The following is a 16,583-nucleotide window of genomic DNA, read 5'->3' on the forward strand; positions in this document are numbered from 1 at the left end:
TATTTTCTGCATTACAGTCCAGGCTGGAATGGACAGTCTCATGTTTTCTTGTCTGTAGCACAAGAGACAAGGAGAAAACATAAGAAGACTTACTCAATTTCAGACTGTGGTACCTAAATACCTCTATGATCTTTTCTACCCAAACGTGGGGAAAAAAATTAACACAACTCAATCCCAAGAGCAAGATCACGTGGTAACGTGAGGCCGAGTCTCTTGCAGCCTATAAAGCACAGTACAACAGAGCATTGTTTGCTTTTGTGGGTGCTTGGGACAGGGAAAGGAAGAAAGAACAGACTGTGGAACCCCTCTTTCACTGCCTTCCTGCTGGAGGAGCTGTTTGGCCTTAGAAAGTATTACAGTATTTTCATCTTCGCTGTCAAAGTCCCCTTCACATGAGGGCAGATGTGCCCAAAGCACAATTAATATAGGATTAGGTGCTTTACGAGCTAAGCACATATCATGGATCCTTTTATTCTCTTTGAAATATGCTCTAGTTACAATCCAATTCCCTGTAATACTGAATGAATTCCAAAACCTCATTTCTTGTAATACTGAAATAATTTCATTAACACAGAGTGATAATGGTGCTATTCAAAGAATAGAGATGTTGTGATTTTGTCCTTCTTCAGCAGCAAGACACAGAACACAATTCAAATTCAAAAGATATTAAAGACATTACATGCATGTAAATCTAAACTGGATTTTAAAATTTACAAAATAACAGTATTTAAAGAGAAACAAAATAAAACATACAAATTAATCACATATGAAAAAAAAGAAAAGCCTCCACTTAGAGACTCAGCAGAGGGACACCCTGCTTACAAGATCTCTTTTCTGTTCAAAATACCATGGTGGATTACAAGGCAGAAAACACTAAGTTTGTTTTGGCCCATAAATGAATAATGGCAGTAAGTAAGACAAATGCCAGAGAAGCTAAGGAGAAACCCTGACATGGTGAGAACCCAGCAGAGATCTCACTAAACTGAGCAAATAAAATTTATCACCTGAAGTGTAATTTTCTCTGACACAGACATTCTTTCATGGAAATGGACATTTCATACAGAAACATTTGCTTGCAGGCAAGGTTTACTCTGTAAGACATGACACTATACACAAACATTGTGCACAATAATTATAGTTAATATATGTATAGTTACATTTTCGGAAGCATCTTTCAGTGTATTTTATAGACCCTTCACCTTAAATGACTGTCCTCTAGACAGGAACTTCCAGTAACCTTATAAAGAGCTGAAAAAGGAAGTGTACAAATCAAATAATGAAGGGTCTAAACATCTTTTTATCATCAGTGATGCAGGAGAGCAAGGTTCATTTTTTCCATATGACAACTGATCACATATTCATAGTTGCAATTAATATGAAACTATGCAGCCAGTAATAGCAGTTACCTCTTGCAGTACTCCCCAACTAGCAGTAAAAAGCAATAAATAAATTAAGACATGCTTCGTGTAATCCAGCTGTTGTCTGAACTTTGTTTCTGTTTCATCACTGACTTCCTTTGAAGACTAAGAAAGAAGAGGTTATCTATGTGATTGAGCTGATGGTAGTACAACTTTGCCAGGTGAGGAGTTTCCTGTTAGTAAAACTATTCACATCACTTTTTTGAATTTATTTTTTCAGGGTATGACTTCATGCAATTGGGAAAAAAAATCCAGTACTTCCATCAAAGACAGCCAACATCCTTGTATAATGTGGCCTAGGTAAGTGAAGGACTGGATATCCTGTTGATGACCAAGGCTGGCTTTTCAAAGCTATAAAGTGTGTATGTAGAATTAGGGAAGGACTTTGTAGGTAAAGTCCAGGTTCCTTAATGCAGATTTTGACACTAGGCTTCATCACACCAAGATTTCACTGTCAAAACTCTGTAAGAATCTTTTTCCATAAAGAGCAACATGAATGTATAAAGTCTGAAATAGCTGGATGGAATGGAATTTAATCTGGTACTCTGCATACATTGCAAATACTGCATCCTGAGCTTCTCCTGGTGTTTTTAATTGGAGGATATGTGTGTTCAAGTCAGTTTTATGTTGGTGCTGGATGCTTTGCCCTGAGGTTTTAATGCAACCAACACAGGTACAGAAATTAAGCAGCTCCTTCTCTTCTTGCACAGGTTTAAAGCACCCTGCCATGTTTTGTGCACTATTTCTCCAGAGGGTGTGTGTATCACTTACCATGCAAGTATGGCCTCAGTGGTGTACACAGATCAACCACTGGTGCATTGGCTTCTCACATGTCACCTTCAAAACTTTGCTAGAGCTAGCATGGGCTGTGCATTGCTTTGGACACAACTGGTTTGTTGCTGTGTAGAGGAACATCCTGGGTTTGGTGCCTTTTTTTTTTTCCCCAAAACCATCACTTTCTTTGACTGACAATATGCAGAGAGTTAAGGCAATTTTAAACAAACTCACTGTTTTTTACATGAAAAAAAACCAAAAACAACAAAACAAGTACTGGTCTCCATCAACAAGTAAATCTGACATGAGTGCACTTCCCCTCCTAGCAAATTTGCTGAGGTACAAGATAATGTTAACCCCACTGCTCTGCTGAGTCTCAGTTGCCTCACTGGCTGTGCTGACTTGAGAGAAGAAAACTCCCCTTTCAGAAAAAATGGATTATTCACCAGTAGAAATAACAGAACAAGTATATACTTTCAGATCCTATGGAGTACTGCATACATCCAAACATATCTCCAGAATGTTTAAAGAGTCTCAACTTCAAAACAGCCTAAAAAGGTATTAAAATAAAACCTTATAAGAACAGTCTGACAAATTATCAGAATCACTCTGATGATGATATTTGTGTTTTATGGTCATCTTTGGTCCAGTTTCTACTGATATTTAACACACATTTACAATTACAATCGTGTGTGCTATGAATTGAAACTGCATTAAATAAGGTAGTTTAATGACAAAAGTTTTCTCAATATAAGTGAATTTACAGAACAAAGACACGTAAAGCAGGAGGAATAGAAGAATCTGTATTGATTGCTCTCACATTTTGCTTATTTTCAGGTCTTCCTCATCACTAGAATACAACATAGCCATACACACTCTGCAGTGTTATTTTTATTTCCAAAAAGAAGTACATAAATAATCTCTAATTTTAATTCTTATCATCAGCCCTTCGAGTTGCAAGAAATATTTATAAAAAAGCAACATTTGCATTTCTCAGCTATTCACTCCTGAAACTAAGACACTTCCCAATCAAAAAGGTTGAAATTTTAAATAATAATCCAACTGAGCATTTTGACCTGTATCTTACAAATCCAATGAGAAATGCAGTTACAGAAAACATAATAAACATGGAGAAAAGAGAGATACAGAAGGAACTAAAAGCAGCAAGAATATCTGAGCAATCTCTGTTAAAAATAAATAAAAATTAAAACCTCGCCAAGTTTCTATAACACCACCCGATACACTCCTCAGTAATATCTGATGGTCCCACACCCTCAGCAACTGCAGCCAAGTGCTGCAGAATGAGACATGCACATCACTTTGGGCTAGAGGAACAATTACTCATCCCTAGGTTTCTGATAAGAGAGAGAAAACCACTGAATAATCCTGTTCATTATTCCCAGATACTGCACCTGTGCATCTGTGGATACTGGCAGCTCAAAACCCGATTTTTAGGTTGTGTATTAGAGAGATCTGCTGTCAATTTGCCCTGTGAAGCATGCAAGTACAAAAGAGTCAAGGACACTTGTAGGGCAGCATCTCATTATGGTGTTTATATTGAAGGCATGTATTTGAGAAAGTTGCCTCTTAATAGAAAGAAACCTTTGTGTACTTCAAAAACAGTGTTCTTTGAACATAGCCTTGAGAGTTGCCTTGAAATGCAAGCACTTCAACTATAAATTGGAAACTACAGTAACTTAAGGGAGCGCTGGACTGAAGTTGGAGGACTTTTGTAGTTCCTTCTTTTATTTTTATCACTACAATCAGAAGATGTAGGTGAATATTAGTTACCTGTGCACTGAATTACTTCTGAATTACAACTAGAATGTGCCCTTATGCATTTGTATGGTGTAAATATGAAGCATAGCCTTGATACAGGCTAAAATCCAAAGTCTTTCTAAAGTATTCATGAAAGGCCAAATATTCCAAAGCTGATCTCTCTAGTTATACCAGGACTGAAATTCATTATTTTCATCATTTAGACACTGAATATCTCCATGTAAGAAATCTATAAAGCAAAAATCCCACAAAAATTTTAAGCCACAGTAAATATAATTTGCCCATGATTACTAAAGCATTTACACTTAACATCAAACTAGGCTGAAAGAAAAATGCTCAGAGGAAAGAAGACAAGGTGTCAGGAACAACTCATCAGTGAATACAGGAGCAGGGCAGGCAGTGCTTCCTTTAGTCCCACACTAGACATAGTGAGGTTCTTAAAAACAGACCATTTTTCTTTGTTAACCTACTTACTCTGCTAATGTAATGTATTTTCCATGGGCTGCTAGACGCTTAAAGGCTTAGCCTATCTAATCCTATTTTCATTTAGTTCACAACAGCACACTGCAGTACTACAAAACATCTCTGATGTTGTTTTAATACAAAAACAAGAACAAAAAGTCAGTACTTCATTGCAAAAGGGTAAAATAGAGTGGAGAAGTGTAGGAGGAATAACCCAACTTACTATTAATGAACAAACGATGGATTACTAACTTGCAGCCAAACAAGAAAAACAGCACAATGAACAGATGAGCAAACTTATTCTCTACCTTGGAGACAATATAGTTACTTATTTATGCCTGGAAATTGCTATGAACACAACTTGCAGATCCATGAACAACAGGAAACAAAAACACTTCTGTGCACTGACTTCTTAAACTAACTGGTTACACCACTCCTAATGAAAATTTTAGATTAAAATCCCTGGCTGGGTTATTTTGCATGCTCACAGAGGAGAGCTGCTGAAGCTTATTATCAACCAGAGATACTGAAAGGAGCTATACTTTGAAGCATCTCTATTTACAGTCGTCCTGATTCATATCATGAACAAGCAGAAATAATATGTGATTTTTAAAACATGTTGATCCTTCTGAATTCTAACATCTAGTTTCTCTTCTCGTTTTTGCTGTATTTTCTTTAAATAAGTTATTTGTCTTTATGTGCAGGCATCTCTGCATAATAATAGAACCTTGAAAGTGACCAATGTTATTTGAGTTCAGCATGACAGAAGAAGCATAACTTTGGCAAGCAGCTATGACACAGGAAACTGGCAGACCATCTACATTTTTTACATTTTTTCAATTTTTACTCTTAATGTAAATACAGTAAGAATGTTTATAAAGTAAAGAAGAGCTGTGCAGAAGCAGCACAGAAGTAAGTGTGCTCACTTATGTAAAAATTCCTATTGGTATTTCTAAGTGTGTTAGCTCTCTGTACTAAAATTGATCACAAGCCAGAGCTCAGGGCAGGAGCAGAGGGTAAGATTACCCTAAAATGCAGATATATTTTAAGATACAAAACAACACAGATCAGAAGGCATACCATTCCTTCAGGAAACAAAGTCCATCAAGGTAAAGCCATTAATACTACCTGGAGACACATGAAACAGAAAGTCCATAAATAAACCAAGACTCAGCACTGTCACATATGTCATATATGATTTGCAATGATGGAAGGTAATGGATAATATCAGTTCAGGAACAGAGAATTTAGGTGAGGGGTAATTAGCATTTTAATTGCATGATTGGGAATTATAAATTACCTGTCTTATGCAAAGAATAACTGAAGAGCTTATATGACATGAGCTGATAATTCATCTTTTTGTGTAAGCTACACAGGTTGGTGAATTTAGAGAATCAGGAATTGCATTTTCCTCATAGACAGAGACATTTCCTTTTTGTTTCTTCATTTTGTAGCTCTTCTTCATATCTATTCCACATGAAGAAAAATTTCCCCCATCAATTTGCAAACCCAGAATTTTTGAATGATTTTTGAGAACATGACTCTGATACTGCAGTAGTGTGATTTCCTATGGAATGATCTCCCTTTCTCCCTTCTCTCTTCCAGACAGATTGATATATTTTTTTTTTTTTTCTAACAGGACTGCTGGAGTTTAATCCAAGTTTTTTCTTTTTCCAGTATGAGGAAAGGGCAAGAGCTTTTGAAGTTGGGATTTTAAAGAAGTGTATATGGAGACACTCACTCGATTTGTCTTTCATCTGACTCTACACTCTTTTGACTCTGAAAATTCATCAAGTTATGCTTTTTCACAGAAGTTCAGCTAGCCATTTCATTACCAATGTTCAAAGGCAAACAACAATTATGTAAGCCTATAACCTCCCAGTCAGTTGCTGCTTTTCCAGAAGATTGGCAAGACAATGAAATGGGTGCCCTAGAGATAGCACAGTTACCAAGAATGCTCTGTAAATAACACTTCAGTAAGTCAATCTTCACATTAACAATTAAGAAGCCTTTAAACAAGACTTTTTTTAAAAAAGTATGGTTGTCAAATTACTATTCTACTGAAACTCTTTTAACTTCACTCAGAAAATTCACCTATCATTTGTCAGAAGTGTTCAATTTGTCTGCATAAAACTCAGTTGATCGTGGAGGCAAATACTATGACTATTATGCTACTGAAACCTTTAACTGTCAATCCTGCTGAAATACAGTTAGTATTTCACAGTAATTGAGCTGATTAAGAGATTAATAATAAAAAGGTTTAATGTCACCACTCACAGACTTGCAAGTCAAGGTCTACCTCACCTGGTTTTTGGTAAGCAGAAGCTCAGAAGCAGGAGGTGTGTGCCTCCTGCAGAGCTGCCAGCCCAGCCCTGGGGCTGTTAGAGAGAACACAAATGAGGATTGCCCATAGCACTGCAGCAGGGCTCTAGCCAGGCAAAGAACCCCAGCAGGGGATGGACACAAAAAGCCTGCCTAGGATGAGAGATGGCCATTGCTGAATTCCAGCTGTGATGAGACCAGCACAGGTATGGAACCGAGCTGATGCAAACGAGCATCCTGCTGCCTGCAGAGCCACAGCCCCCGTGAGGCACAGCAGGGAAAAGGGTCACCTCGCTGCCTCCCAGCTGGAAGGCTCAGCACTGGCACCAGGAGCACACCTTTTGAAGGTGGGAACTCATCCTCGTGTGCTGTGCTAAGCCCACACTCCATGTGCTCCTGCTCCTGCCAGGCCGGCTGCACTGATTCAGGGGCTCCTCCTGCTCTGCTCCTCCACAGCCACGAGCAGCTAGGAACCCTTCAAGAGCATTTGTTTTTACACATCTCCCAGAGCACAGCGTGATAACTGATAAAACCTTTGTGTTACTCATAGAAGTTTTGGAGTTTGTATAAACCACAATACTTAGATAAGACATAAAACTAGATAAAGGGAAACATATGATTAAAACTACTCTGTGTAAATCCTGTTGTTAGGAATATTGTGTGTTCTAAGTAAATTGTATCTGATACCAGTTTGGAAAGCGAGGTTTTCCCACGGCCTGAAAGATTCTGCAAAACTAAATTTTTTGCCTTCATGTAATCAATTACAACCTATCTGTTAAGGCCAGACTTCCCACTTTGGCTGTCCTTTATCTACCTGAACTGGATGGTTGCTAGACAAATTGTCTGGAGATTTCACACAGCACTCCCACGGATGTTTTTTGACCTGATAGAATTATGATAACAAAAAAATAACCATTATTGATTACTACAGGGAAAACCTTACTATAAAAAGCAGCTACAAACCAAGGTTCGACGGAGCATGGAGTGGGCAGTGACCCCTCACGTTCCCCAGCGCTGCCTGATCCGTCTGTATCAAATAAAGCAATCTGAATTTTGCTAAATATCAAGACTTTTGGCTTTTCATTTATAGCAAGAGGGCATTTCAAATAGTTTTCAGTCTTTACTAAATACATAAATGGAGAACAGATCCCACTGCCGCACTACAACACTATGATCATTAAAAATAATCTCTATTTTAAATCTTCACCGACTCGGCACGACATCCATTACGAACAAAGTTCTGCACTGGCCTACATTTCGTACGTAATTCAGTAATACGGAAAGAGCTGGCAGAGATTTCCCCGGGACTCCTCGCTGCATGCCCGCTGCAGTAATCCCAAAGCACAGGCTGAGGCTGTGGCTGTGGCTGAGGCCAGAGCCAGCAATGGCTGCGCTCACCACCTGCCTCGCGTACAATACCCAGCCTCTACCGCGCATGGTTGTCCTTATATAGGGCGGGGGGGGGGGGCGGCGCGGCCACTGCTCATTGGCTGAACCAGCTGCCACTCAGCCAGCCAGCCAATAGCTGCTCGCGCCCCCAGCGGCCCAGGCCTGCTCTGTCCACGCTGCCGTTACATCATCAAGGTAATTAATAACCAGTCACCTTCCAGCTATAAAATGGAGATTAATTATAATCGTGAGGCCTTCAGGCCAGCTGTTGGCCACCACAACAACTGGCATATTTTAAATTAAATTTTTTTGTAGTTTAAACCTATTTATCAGCAGCTAATTAACGAGGTCTAAATCCTTTGATGACAGAATGATTAAACTGCATTTTAGTTAATCCATCTTTAATTAAAATGCTGCCAGCAGACCATTTCTGGATATGTAAAAAAGACACATTTATAGATGCTCACTCTTTAACTATGCATTATGTAAAGCCAATAATTAGAAGAACTCATGATTTCAATTATATTTTAATTACTGTTACATATAAAACATGCTTTAATAGATGTAATGCAATACATTTTCTTTCTTTACAACCCACTAATCATTCCTATTGGGGTGACAACCAAATAAAATGAAGTTTAATACATGCGATAGTACAGGAATCTTTTTCTAGCTTTGAGCCAATTCTCTCCCCATTTCTTCTTTGCAGCAGCAAAGTACTTAATTATCTCCAAATCTAAACCACAAATGAATCCCTATAAATCCCTGTTAAAACTCTAAAAGCAGATTAGCAGTAACTGACCATAATAAAGAGAAATGTTTTATCCTTATTACTACACCAGCATGTCTTCAAGTTTCTTCAACTCAAATCATAAGGCTACTAAAAACCTGCTTGTTAGGAAAAAAAAAACAGAAGGTGACAATTAACCAATTTTCCTATTTAATCACTTTCTAATTTTAGGAAACAAGAAGAGCCAAGAGAGGCTTTAGTTACTGGAGGAGCCATGAATTTTCATTTCTTTAGGGTATTCCCTTACCTCCCCCTGGGAACATAATGTCATGGCTGCAGCCAGCTCCCCATCACCTGCATTAATGGGAGGCTGAAACTTGCAGATGTGACAGTGATAAAAGTTTAACTGTTCTTTACTATGGGTAAGCCAGTTTTCAGTGCAAATCTCTTTCTAAAGGTGGTCAGGAACACTCAATATCCCGTAGCAATTCAACCTTTAAAGTTGAATGTTATTGCCATAGATTTTATTTAGCTAAGACAAACTAAAATGTGATGAATTACAGTTTTTAAACATGTTTCTAAACTCTCCATGTTCCAAGTAGCTGTACATCACTGTAAACTGTTTTATGCCTTCACTGCTTGCAGTGATCTGAATGTGACATGAAGAAACCAGTAACTCTGTAGGAGAATCCTGTTTACACATTATATTGTACTTTACAAATATTAAAAAAGATATATTATTTCTTCTGACTCAGACATGTTAAAATTGAATTTTCATGTTGATTTCTACTGCTTGGATATGTTAAGGAAATTGCTGGTATTTCATTTTGTTTCAAGATTTCTATAAAAATATTTAGGATTTAAAACACTGTGATAGTTGTTTTCTCCACAGGCACCTATTATGAAATCACTGAACATACAAATGCCTAAATAACCACAAAACAAGCCTAGTTTGATTTACATAAATCCTATCCTTTCATTTTCATTTTTGACTATTTTTGCTTATAAGCAAGCTGTTGGGGGCAGAGAATATATTTTACTACCTTACGAAGTGCATTGTCCATTTATATGAAATAACGAGAACATCTTATTATGAAGAGTATATGATATGTATCTCCTCGAAAGAACTTGTCTAGAAAGGTAACTTGGAATATCTAATACTCATATATAATAAGAACAAATGCTGATGCAGCAACGAGCTTTATCAAGGTTTCTTGAGAACATTCATTACTTTTTAAAAGACTGCAGTAAATCTACCTGGAAGAGAAAACACACCTCAAAACTTGTAATGAATGGTACCTGATTGCTGTTCCCCCAGGAGCCTTGTAGTGCCAGCAGAAGTGACAAGCAGACAACCAAGGCTGCATCATCTCATACCACCTGTTCTCCCAACCACATTACTGCTTTTCCTGTCTCTTATGATGCCTTGGCAGTATGAGAGCAAGGACAAATATGTTTAAGGACTGCACATACAGTAATATTTAACAAGATTAAATATTCAAGAAGAAATATTTTAGCTGTTAGAAGCACTGGGGGAAGGACAGTAACAAGGCCAGTACCAGAAAGAGCATTATGATAGAAGCTAATCAGATATATATTGACAGCTTGTCTTACTTTCAATTTAATGCACTGCTTCATTTAAATGCTTACTATAGTAACTGCTTTTGTTTGAAGATAGCACTTTGGCCAGTAAGTGTTCTGATTTCCTTCTCAGCCTACAGAGACTGCCAGAGCAAGGACACAGCATGTAAATGCCAGCTGCCACCTGAGAGGTGACTAACATCTTCTTGGGAGGATATTTTTTGGAGGAGGCTCACGCCAGACAATTTTACTTGCCAGAATTCAGAACCCTGCAACACTGCCTAGATATCCCACATGCTTTCTGGAGTAACAAAGTGCATTGCTGCTTCTCCAGCAGAGAATATGCAACTAAACATAGAAAAACTGGTTGAGTATTTCAGAATCTTTTAGCCAACTCCAGTATCCAAACTTTTCTTAAAATTGCATTTATCCAGAAGCCTTGAGTAAGATGGTATGTTTGGCTGGGTCTGCTTCCAGATGCTGTATCATTGAAAAGAAAGTTTTCTTGGCTTGATAAATATCCGATCAGAGATGTCCTTTTCTAATCTTTCTGACCATGTTTCAAGGGTCCCAGTCACATAAAATGAGTGAATGGCTGTCCAGAGGACTACACCATTTACCACAAATTACTTCTTTATGGAAGAATCAATTTTATAGTCTCCTGAATTTCAAACACTTGCCTTTTCAATCCAATGGAATTACTCTTTTGAGAGCCAAGCCTGAGATAGATGACTCTTAAGGATCTACTCTTGAGGTTGTGAAATATCTGTTGTAAAAATCTAGAGAGGACTTATAAGTCTTTGCAAAAGACTCTGAGTAAAGAAAACATATATCAACACTTTAACATTATATGGCCAAAAGTGTCCAGACTAATCTGTTGAGTTTCCAACAATCTTCTGTCCTGACACACCAGGAAGCTAAATTCAAGTCAATCCAATACAACAGAACCAGAAAGTGTTACCAAGAGACACCCACTCCGTGCTGTCCTGGAAACTCCCACATGCACGGTTTTCTGCTCATGCAGGGAGAGTTTTGCAAAGCTGAACTCATGAGAATAAAGCTTTATAGACACATTAACTGATTTCAGCTCCTAAGGAAACAATAAGCAACTTGGAAAACAAATACCACTGCAAGACCTGGGGAACAAAATGAAATGCATTCAGGAGAGATGATTCCAACAGCTCTTACGATCTTGCAGACTCAAGAAGAAATCCATAATACTGATTGTGATTCCCTTAATCCATGTCTCAGACTACAAATCATCATCTGGGTGAAAGTGAAAGGAAAGTACACTCTCAACAGAACTTTCAACAATTCAAGCTGTCACACAAGGCTTGACAAATCCATTTGCCTGCTTTTAAGTGGCACACAGAAAATTACCTGACTCGGTGTTCATCAGTTTCTGCAGATCTACTGATCTTATTGAAAGAATGAAAGCTGTAAGGATTGGAAAGATAGTATTTATCAACTATAAATGAGCCTAACATTTCACTGCATGTTTGAAACTCTGAGGGTGTTTCATGGCAGAGCCTCCGCTAGCAGGAAATAAAGCAAGAATTCCAGTCCTTAGCAAACAGCATCATGTCTAGAACTGTTAAAATAATGAAAGAACTTTTGTCCTGGTGCTGCATGTCTGCTTAAAGATGGAAACTATGTTAAGATGTGAAACTGCACAGAAGAGCCTGGTCTGTGGGAAGGCACAGTCCAGCTCTTGCACCAAAATTACATAATCCGTTCTCTCCACACAAAAGGTTTGTTACACCAACCCTGGTTCCTTCTCCCTACAGGAAGATGAAGGCACACAGAAAAAGAAGCAACACACAGAGGCAGCACTTGCAGGACCACATCTCCCAGACTTAACCCCACAAACTATTTGCTTCCTGGTGACATTGCAGGAGAAGAAATCACATCCCCAAAGATGGTTGAAAAGGATCCACACAGTCACACTGCCTTAAAGCATGTTCCAGAGTCTAATATCTCATCCAAGCAGCAGTGATCTACTGAAATTCTCAACTCTTATTTCTTGCCATGTAAATCTCTGCAACAGGAATGTGAGTGGCTCCAACAGGTCATCCAGAATGCTGACAAGCCACTAATTCTACCAGGAATATAGAGGCTAAAATACCTCTTGATTCAGCTGGCATTATCTTTTCAATAGTACACTCTACCTTTCACCACCTCTGGAGGTGCCTACATGCAGAAAAGGTATATATATCTTTCACTGTATTCAGTAAATGGAGCAGGTATAAACAGAAATATGTGCTTTATTTGCCATTCCTTCCAAAGTGAGAAAAATTAGATCAGTGCTGAAACACCACTAACAAGCTATGGACACAGTCACTCTTACCATAGGATTTGACAGGTCTCCACAAACACATGGCAAGAAGACCTGGCTGATGCCCTGAGCACCAGGTAGAGCAGGAGGGATGGTAAAGGACCAGGATTGTTGAAGACCATGGAACATCAGGAAGCAGCAGTGAGGGCTGCTGAATTCTCTGAATTCAGGGTGATCAGGAACTGCTTATTGGTTTGCTCAGACATGTGCATTTTTACACTTAACTTCTACGTCCTTCCTTAAAAAAGTCTTTGCCAAAACAAGCTGGTTCTCCATTTAAGAATTGCTGATTCTGTAAACAGGTAGAATTCACAATTCCCTTTGTTTATAATTTATATCTTATCTGTTCCCTTCAGTTTCTATTCAATGTCATCTGGCTTCACCATAGTTACTAATCATGTGGGGCCTTTTGTTTAAGCACCCAAGTAGCCCCCAACAGAAACTGAATTCCTTAAAGAATTGTCTGCATTTACCAAAATGGCTGTTCTTGGATAATGATGTATGTAGGCCCTCATATTTCTCAAGAAAGAAGTGTTCCTTCCCATCACTTTCAAAATGGAGCTGACATTAGAAGGCGTTAGCTGTGACTCCACACAGACATCAGGTACAGAAACAATACAGTGAGACATCTAAAAAACATTACCTTGGACTAGAGTCATTCCCCCCGAGGTAATTAAGCCTTTGTTCTGATGTATATACAAACATTCTTTCTTCTTAAACTTATGACCTCTTTCTTGTTTATATTTTAAAAATGTTATATTGATAGGCTCAAATGATCAAATGATCCAGATCTTACTGCTCAATTCCCATCACTCTGATAACCTACTGACTTTTAAAAGTCTACACCTACATGATTTATTGAGATCTAGAAATTTCTTCTGAGATGTCAGTACTGCCAGATTTAACATCATCTCCTTTGCAAATCCACTTGTGAAAAAAGAACAAGTGTTAGGAGATGATTCATTCCTGACAACCACTTCTGTCAGTTAGCCAGGCTTAAATCCACTGAATGTGTACCTTATTAATATGGTTATACAGCTAATCCCCATGTTGTGTGATAATAAGTCAAATGCACTGCTGAAGGCTAAATATATTAAATATAAGCCATGGAATTAACTTTATCAACTAAATGTAAACTAAATAAAAAATTAAATCCTGATTTCTTTAATAAGATGTCCTTCATAACACCACATTAATTCAAATTAATTAAATACTTGTCCTCCACTACTGGAACTTCATATCAGCACTGTTATAGTTGCCAAATAAGGTTTTTTCATCATTAATTCAGCCTGATATCACCCATAACCCCAGTCTGTACCTACTGGTTGCTCCCTTTCCTCCTGCCCCAGTGTAAATCAGAACCAGATCTGCTAAAATTTAAACCATGTTTTAGAATTTCTATATTGAATACACATATGGATAGTAAAATATTTAGGACACAGTAACAGCCAACAATATTCATTCATTTCCTCATGGAACAAGTGTGCAATTTTTCATTTCTAATACCCACTGAAGAAGAAATGAAACTGCTAAAGGAGATCTGTCTGCATCATGGCTTCATTTAATAAAGTTAATAATGAAATTATATATGTATATATATATATATGCGCATGTATGTATAAAACCTGCATTTTTAAGAGGACTACTTATTTAACTACAGATGTTAGATGACTGGTAATTCTACCAAGCAATTTCCTTTTTTGCTTCATTTTTGAGTTCAGTTACTTTTATTTGTCCTCAATTATTCAGCAGAAACCAGTAACATCAATAAAAAAATGTCAATTTTGATCTGCGTCAGAAGATGCAAGAGCTCTAGATACATTTCCAGTCAGCAGACAGGGTGAGTAGAACAGCTATTATTAACAGCCTTTAGACAGAGTGGCAGGACCAGAAGACAGCTCCCTAGATTTAGGCTGGATTAAGTGGATACTGTACTCAGACAAACCTTCAAGCACTGTAAATAACTTTAAAACTCTACATTGTGGCTGTACCCTCTCTGCTGTCAGAACTGGTTAGGTCAGATCATGAGATGGTTTACAGCAAAGTGACAAGGACTTTGCTGAATTGCAAACTTTATATGGCTTATCATAATAAATTAAAATTACTTAATACAGGTACTGGACCAAAGGTCTACAAGACCAAGTGAAGCAAAGAAGACTGGCACAGAACTAATCAGAAAATTGTTATAAGAGAGGAGAAATTGCAGCAGCTTTGCTAGCATGTTTGCTAGCTTCTAAATAACATTTCCTGCTTCTCCTCATGCTATCAAATCATTCTTTGGTGTCTTAGGCTGCAGTGTGAGATGTAACCAAAAGTATGTATTCAATCCCCATGCTCACAAGCTGTTAAAACCAGGTGGGGCAGTGCTCTTTATCTTTTCCATGCCTCATCCAGGAGGTATCTACTGTTAATGGGCCATTGAGTCCCACTGCATGACTGATAAAATTACATCATCCCATTGGGAGATACCCCAACCAGGGAGAGGAACCAAGCATTCCTATCTGAACATAATCTGAGGTTTGGAACAGCACAAGCAGCCTTACCTGTAGGATTCCCAGAGGACAAGAGCTACATAACCACCACTGGACATTCAGAGGAAGATCAAACCCTTCTACAAGATCACCACTTCAACAGAACCACATCTATCCCTTCAAGAGGACTGCATCCACCATTTAATCAGACTGCTACCACCACCCTGACTGACAGGGTGACAGATTGTATTCTGTCAGTTTAAGCCAGGGTTTTCTGACTTTGTTTTAATTTTCCTATTAAATTGTAGTTCTGACTTGGAATCTCCCAGTGGTTTGTTTTCAAGCCAGTACATTTGGTTTTATGCCACCTGTATTTAAAATAGACTAGTCAAATGGAAATAACTTTTAATTGGGCAGATACCCAAGTTCCATGATCGTTGGGGATAAATACCCAGTTTTCATGAGCCAAAGACATGACATCAGTATTATTTATATTAAGAAAGGAACCAAAGCAATATGTTTCGCAGCAGTTCCTGAGCCTGTTTAACAAAAGCACTGAGATTATGCTTGCATTTTTCTTTTTCCTTTCAATTCTAACCTGTTTGCCAATATCCATCTCAAAAATTAAACCAAAACCTCATAAAATATAGAACAGAAGAAGACTCCAAACCCAAATAACACCCAACAGCTCAAATGCTCACAGAAATGTTGTCATTTCTTTCTTTACCATTAATATTTTCAGATCCCCCTTACTGCTCTCTGAAGTTCCAGGTTTGTATTCTGTAGCACAGCAGCTTTGGAATAGAACAAACAATGAGAAGATTACTTTTCTTCAGGTATTTTTGCTCTTATGCTAATTACCTCCGTGAACTTCAAGAGAGACCACTTCATGCAGCATTCTCCTCATCCCACAGCCCTGCTCAGGAGCTGAGGCAGTACCAGTCCTTTTAAAGGTTCCTCCTGCTCTTGCCTCTGAGCCACCCCACACTCACGGCACTGAAGTGGTGCCCTGTGCGCTGAACCAACAGTGCTGCTCACCAGTTTCTTTACTGGGCTTCTAGGGAGGAAGATGGCACACAGATTGCACAGACTTCTGCTGCTCCTTTTCAACGGGAGCATCTCTTCATGCCCATCTTGCATTATTAATAAGGCTTTTAAATTAAGAATAGCTAAGAAGGTAAGAGGGTCCTTTCAGAAAGCACTTAAATACCTTGGAAATTTAAGTTCATATTATAGAGTCCAAAATATACACTGATTCCTACTCTATCCAAAAAGATCTAGTTGGCTTTAAAATCTAGCCTTTAAAACTTTAAATGCTACTG

At 38.2% G+C, this 16,583-nt stretch overlaps 1 protein-coding gene across 3 annotated transcripts in view; it reads right to left on the minus strand.

Moving 5' to 3' along the window:
• PEPD (peptidase D) overlaps window positions 1-16,583 on the minus strand; it is a 136,515-nt gene that overhangs the window by 61,792 nt on the left and 58,140 nt on the right. The window lies entirely within an intron of this gene.

Source organism: Cinclus cinclus, chromosome 11 (assembly GCF_963662255.1).
Source record: "Cinclus cinclus chromosome 11, bCinCin1.1, whole genome shotgun sequence".
NCBI classification, from domain to species: Eukaryota; Metazoa; Chordata; class Aves; order Passeriformes; family Cinclidae; genus Cinclus; species Cinclus cinclus.